Here is a 7050-nt window from a genome sequence, read left to right as displayed (position 1 = left end):
TCTGGAAGGAAGCGGAGAAGGGTTACAGTATTTAAAAAAATGGAGCAAAACATTTTTGCATGATATAAGATCATGCACAATTGGAGATGGTATATGACTAAAGAAAAGCAAATGTTCCAATTTCCCAAAGAGGGAGGTGGGTGAAATCTTTAAGCTGGTAAATTCACTAAGTTTCAATTCCTGGAAAAAATTATAAAAAGGATGATGTGTGAAAGAGAAACAGTGATTACTAAGTAACAGCATAGCTTCCTAAAAAGCAAGTCATAAAAAGAATAGCTGCATTTCCTTATTTGATGGGTTTACTAGAATGAGAAAACTATTTTATGATAATAGACATTCATGTTACATTTTGAGATTTACAAAGGATCCCATTTGAGCCTTACAACTTCACTGTGAAATACAAGTATAATCCTTATTTTACAGATGGAGAAACTAAGGCCCAGACAGAGCTTGTTTCAGAGGCAGGATTCAAATTTAGCTCCATCCTTTCCCTATGTGAAGCACTCTTTGTACTACACTAGTCTGATGCTATGGATCAGGGTATACTGCAGACCCTATATTGTGAGATTTGCCAAAATTTCTTCATGCTTGAAGATCATATAGTATAATAGATTGAAAAGTTGACTAAAAAGTAACCAGTCAACATGGTCATGACTGGCTTTTAGTAGCAAGTAAATTCATAACCATGTAACCCTGACATCTAATCCTGATTATCAGGATGAGTACATGAAGAAGAGCAGTTTCTTAGAGCCAGGATCCTTTCTCTCCTTTTACATATTTGTTCCTTTTTATTGTTTCAAAAGATCTTTTGTTCTTGCAAATTATATCTGAATATATACTCTCCTATCCTAACAAAGATTTTAGAAGAGGGGAAAAAATGGCAAAACTGACAAATATATTGATGTTACTTGACAATCTGTGCAATGTCTACCTATAGACAGTTCCTTCACTCTTCTCAGGGGTCAAGTTTAACCATAATTACAACAGGTTTTTTTTATTCTTTTAAATGATATAATTGTAGTCACCATGCATAGTTTTTTGAGTTTTGTTTACTTCACTGAATACTGAGTATCAGGGTTCCTTAAATGCAAGCAGCACAGGGTAATGGAGAGAGTTTGCTGTTGTGCAGTTGTGTGCTGATTCTTTGTGACGCCATTAGGGGTTGCCATTTTCTTCTTCAGCTTGTTAGATAAGAAACTGAAGCAAACAGGGTTAGGTGACTTGTCCAGGGTCACTGCTACTAAGTATTTGAGGCCAGATTTGAATTCAGGGTGAGGGGGAAAGTGAGCAGGGAAGACACTACCTGAACAGAGGCAGGAAGGTCAGAGATATATCATGTGTAAGAAATACTTAGCAGGCCAGTATGCCTATAATGGAGAAGATAAGAATGATAGTAATATAAGATTGAAAGCTAAGTAGAGACTATATTGTAAAGGTTCTTAGGTCTAAGGCTAAGGACTTTGCATTTTATCCTAGAGGAAATATGGAACCAGTGAAGATTTTTTGAATAGAAGAGTTAAAATGGTCATATCTGCCCTTTAGTAATATCAATTTGCCAGCTCCATGAAGGGCAGATTAAATAGATTAGAAGAAGCTTCAATTAGGAGACTATTGAATAAAAATGAAGTTGGTAGTAATTGGACTGATATACAGAGGAGGGGCCAGCGATTATGGAGATGGAATCAATAAGCTTTAGCAATGGATTGGAAATGCATGATGGGGGAAAAGAGGCAAGAATGATGCCAGAACTGTTGCAAACCTGAGGTTAAGTAGAAAGATGGTGACATCTTGAAGGTGTCAAGGAAATTTAAAGAAAATGATAGCAGTGGGATCCGGCAGCCCCTGGGTGTCTGTCTGAACAGTCTTTTTAGAATTGCATTGCTCACTTCCACATATAAGAGAAGCTAGAAAAGGTGCCCTAAAAATTGTGTTTACTTAATACTAGCCTGATTAGTGTTGCAGGTGGGAATCCCATTAGTTAAGACACTAAAATGTGCATACATTTATAGACAACACAAAATCTAGTAGATCTGAAAGAACAGTTCTTATCATGAGAGTATATGAGAGGTATCCCATCCAAATAGCAATCCTGAGTGAAACAGGGGTTACTGATGTAAAAGCTGGATACAGAGTTTTCTGGAGTGGTTCCAGTGAAAGACAGCGTTGTTTTGCAATGAAAACTAATCTAGTAAACAAGCTCATTTGCCTTTCAAAAGGAGTGAATAATTGGTTCATAACAATGTCATTGCCACTTGCAGGAAAACACCTTGCCACCATTAGTGTCTATGTTCCCATGATGAATCCTGATAAGGTCAAAGAATTTTATGAAGACCCGGAGACCCTTGATATTAATGTGCCAAAAAAGGACAAATTTATAATTCTGGGTTACCTTAATCCCCTAGTAGGCTCAAACTGCCAGACATGGCAGGGAATCCTTGGGAGGAATGGAATTGTAAACAGTAACAGCAATGGTAATTTACTATTGAAGACTTGTGCATCTCATGACCTGCAATAAAACTTCGTGTATGTACCCTAGCAGCCAACATTGACATTTAATAGACTATGTGATTGTAAGAAGAGATAGACAGGATGTGAGAGTGACTAAGGTAATGTGTGGTGTAGAGTGCTAAATGGATAATACTTATCCTTTCCTAGCTGAATATTTGCATTCAACAAAAATGGGAGCTCCAAGGCAAAAAGAGGACTAGAAGAATAAATGTCAATAGATTAGAGTGTTCTTCTAAAAGGGAACAATTTGATACCAACTTGGAGAGTAATTTGATCCAAGACACAGTTGGTGACAATGGAGCAGAGAAGGAGTGGGCAGCTTTCAGAGATTTGGTGTACAGCATTGTATTTGTTCATCTGGGTCAGATCATGTGCAAACATCAAGACTGATTTGAAGAAAATGGGAAAATTTAGAAGCTGCTAAATGAAAAATAAGGCTGTACCAGCAAGATAGTTCATCCATCTGTAAGAAGATAGCATTCAATTCCATCAAAAGTATAATTGAAACCTAAGAGAGATGCAGGATTCTTGGTTCAGTAAAAAGGCAGATGAAATTCAGTTTTATACTGATAGTAAAAATCCAAAGTGTTATGATGCCCTGACGCCTATTTATGGACCAAAGACATATGGTGCATCTATCTCAACTACTCAGGACTGATGATGCCACACGGATAAGGACATGATCCTGGAGAGATGGACTGAACACTTCCATAGTGTTCTCAACAGACTATCATCAATCAATGCTGAAGCTATTCATCATTTACTTCAAATTGGAATTAGTCACCCCCTAGCTGAAGTTCTAATTGAAGAAAAGGTTTTGAATACCATTAGGCTACTTTCATGTGGTAAAGCACTGGGTGCTGATTCTATTCCAGCTGAGATATTCAAGGGGGGGGTCCATTGCTCATACAAAAGCTGACTAAAAATTTCCAAATTACTTGGCAAGTAGTAGTTATGCCCCAGGAGTTCAAAGATGTGAACTCCTAAAGATTGTCCATCTTTATAAAAGTAAAGGGAACAGGATTGGGTCTGTCTCTTAGTTGTTACTGGCACAATTTTTGCCAGACTCCTAGTAGGCTAACAATACAACCAGAAAAAGGTCATCTACCTGAATGCCAATGTGACTTCAGAAGGGACTGAGGAACAGTCAATATAGTGTTCGCTGCCTGACAACTCCAGGAAAAATTCCAGGAGCAGAAGAGAGGTCTATATACAACATCTGTAGATCTAAGGCTTTTAATACTATCAGTCATAAGGGCTTATGGAAAATTATGTCAAAATTTGATTGCCCAGAAAAATTCATCAGTAGAGTAAGTATGTCAAATTCCACAATGGCCACGTTGTCAAATGAGGATAAACATGGAATCAAAGTCAACCACATTGATGGTAAAATTTTCAATTTGAAAAGGCTACAAAGCCAAAACCAAAGGGGAGGGTGTATGATTTTTTGTTTGCAGATGATTGTGCACTCAATGTAGCCTTTGAAAGCAGAAATGCAACAAAGTATGGATCAATTCTCTGGGACTTGTGCTAATTTTGGCTTAACAATTAACACCAAGAAAACAGGTCCTCAGCCTGCACCACACTATCCATATGTGGAATCATCAGTTACAGTAAATGGTGGAGTTTTGAATGTAGATAAGTTCACTTACATTGACAGTATGCTTTCCAGCAATGTCCACATTGGTAATGAGATTAATACACACATTGCCAGAGCTAGCTCAGTGTTTGGGAGGCTTAGAAGGAAAGTATAGGAGAGGAGAGGTATTATACTACTACCAAACTGAAGGTCTACAGAGCTGCTGTGCTGATCTCACTATCATATACCTGTGAAACCTGGATAGTATACCAATGCCATGCCAGGAAACTGAATCACTTCCATTTGAATTGTCAGATTTTGAAGACCACTTGGCAGGATAAAATACCAGACACTGAGGTCCTTTCTTGAACGAAACTGCCAAGCATTCCAACTCTACGGCAGAGAGCACAACTCTGTTGGGCTAGCCATATTGTTTTAATGCCAAATATACACTTGCCCCAAAAATTATCTTGTGGAGAACTCACACAGGGCAAGAGCTCACAAGGTGGTCAGAAACAGCGCTACAAGGGCACTTTCAAAATATTTCTTAAGAACTTTAGAAAGTATGCTCTGTGAGCAAAGCAGAATTGAATTAGCCCAAAGGAAATGTAAAATATGAAAAATGAGAGTAGCTAACCAAATGTTCATATGGACTATTTGTATTTGACTTGTGACAGAGAATTATGAGCTTATATAGGTCTAAAAAGCCAGTCAGACACACTCTAACTCGATTTTAACAATGTCATTTTGCTCATCTTCGAAAATGAAGGACAACCACCAATCAATCATGTAAAAAGTATTTCCAGTTTAGTCACAGTTGTGAAAGATCAAGAAGAAAAAACACAAAAAGAATAAAGTTAACTAAAAAAAATATGCTTCAATCTGAATTCCAAGTCCATAAAGTTCTTTATCTGGATGTGGATAGCATTTTCCTTTGTACTTTTTTTGACTCATTGAACTGAAAAGATCCAAGACATAGTTTATCATCATACAATATTGCTGATACTGTGCAAAATGTTTTCCTGGTTCTGTTCATTTCACTTTTGCATCAGTTCATACAAGTCTTTGCAGGTTTTTCTGAAATCTGCCTGTTCATTTCTTATTGTACAACAGTATTCCATTACATTCATATTTAGCCATTCTCCAATTGATGGGCACCCTCTCAATTTCCAGGATTTTGTCATCACAAAAAAGGGTTACTGTTAATATTTTTGTATATGTAGGTCTTTTTCTTCTTTTCATATCTCTGGGATACAGGTCTAGTAGTAGTATTGCTAGATCAGACTATACAGAATTTGGTTGCCCTTTGGGCATAATTCTAAGTTGCTCTCCAAAATGGTTAGATCAGTTCAGCACTTTACCAACAATGCATGAATGCTTCATTTCTCCCACATCTCTCCAATTATTTCTCATTTCCTTTTTTTTTTTTGTGGTTAGTCAGTATATAGATATAAGGTGATATCTCAGAGTTGTTCTAATTTGCACTTCTCTAACCACAAGTGATTTAGAGTATTTCTTCATATGCCCATAGTTAGTTTTGATTTCATCTGAAAATTGCCTATTGATATCCTTTGACTTTTAATCAATTGGGAAAGGGTTTGTAGTTTTATAAATTGGACTCGGTTCTCTATGAATTTGAAAAATAGGTCTTCATCAGAAACACTCATTGTAAAGATTGTTTTAGATGTCTGCTTTCTAATCTTGATAGCATTGATTTTGTACAAAACTTCAAATTTAGTATAATCAAAATTATCTATTTTATGCTTCATAATACTTGCTCTCTTATTTAGTTATACTTCCTTTCTCTATGGATCTGACAAATAGACTATCTTAGTATTGCTATTACTTCATTGTTTATCCCTTTATAGCAACATATTTCCTTTAGATTTTTGCTTTGCTTTGTCTGAGATCAGAATTGCTACTCCCCTCTTTAAAATTTTAGCTTAAGTATAACAGCTTCTCTTCAATCCTTTACCTTTACTCCGTCTCTACTTCAAGTGTTTTTTCTTCACACACCTTTTTGTAGGATTGTTTTCTGATCCTGCTATCAATTTCAGTTTTATGGGAAGTTTATCCCATTCACAGTTTCTTTAGTATTTTCTCTCCTGTTTGTCCCTTCTTTCCTTTCATTCTTTCACTCCTTGACAATGTTTTATTTCTGTCTGCCACCTTCCTTAGTCTGCCCTCTCTTCTGTCATTCTCTTCCCCACTCCCCAATTAATTTCCTTCCCTTCCACTTTCTTGTCCATTACAATAGATTTCTATATTCAACTGATCCTTCTGGAATGCATGTTCCATGACTTCCACTCCTTTGCTAAGTCTTATGTACTCTGATTGTAGCTCTCTGATATTTAAATTGCTTCTTTCTAGCCATTTGCTGTTATTTGTACTTTGACCTGATCTGAAATTTGGCTATAATGTTCCTTGGAGTTTTTATTTTGGAACTTCTTTCCTGAGTTGATCAGTAGATTGTTTCAATGCCTATTTTGTCCTCTGGTTCCAGGACATTAGAGCAGTTTTCTTAATAATTTCCTGATAGATGCTGTCCAGGTCATCTTTTTGATTAAGGTTTTCCGATAATCCCAATGATTCTGATATTGCCTCTCCTCGATCTATTTTTCAAGTCTGTTGTTTTTCCCACAAAGTAGTTCACATTTTCTTCCATTCTTTTGAATTTGATGATTCTTGATGTCTCAATCTCATTAGTTTCTATTTGTCCAATTCTAACTTTTAAGGCATTTTCTTTAATTAGGCTTTTGTTCTTTTTCATTTGTCCATTTATAATCTTTAAAGTGGTTTTCTTCAGTTAATTTTTGTATCTCCTTTTCCATTTGGCAAATTCTAATTTTTAAGCAGTTGTTTTTCCTAATCTGTTGACTTTTCTTAATTATCTTGCATCAACTTATTTTCCCAATTTTTTCCTACCTCTCGCATGACTTTTAAGAACCTTTTTTGAGTTCTTC

The sequence above is a fragment of the Sarcophilus harrisii genome, chromosome 1 (genome assembly GCF_902635505.1).
Source record: "Sarcophilus harrisii chromosome 1, mSarHar1.11, whole genome shotgun sequence".
NCBI lineage: Eukaryota > Metazoa > Chordata > Mammalia > Dasyuromorphia > Dasyuridae > Sarcophilus > Sarcophilus harrisii.
The sequence above is the reverse complement of the archived record's forward strand: the minus strand, read 5'-3'. Positions refer to the sequence as shown.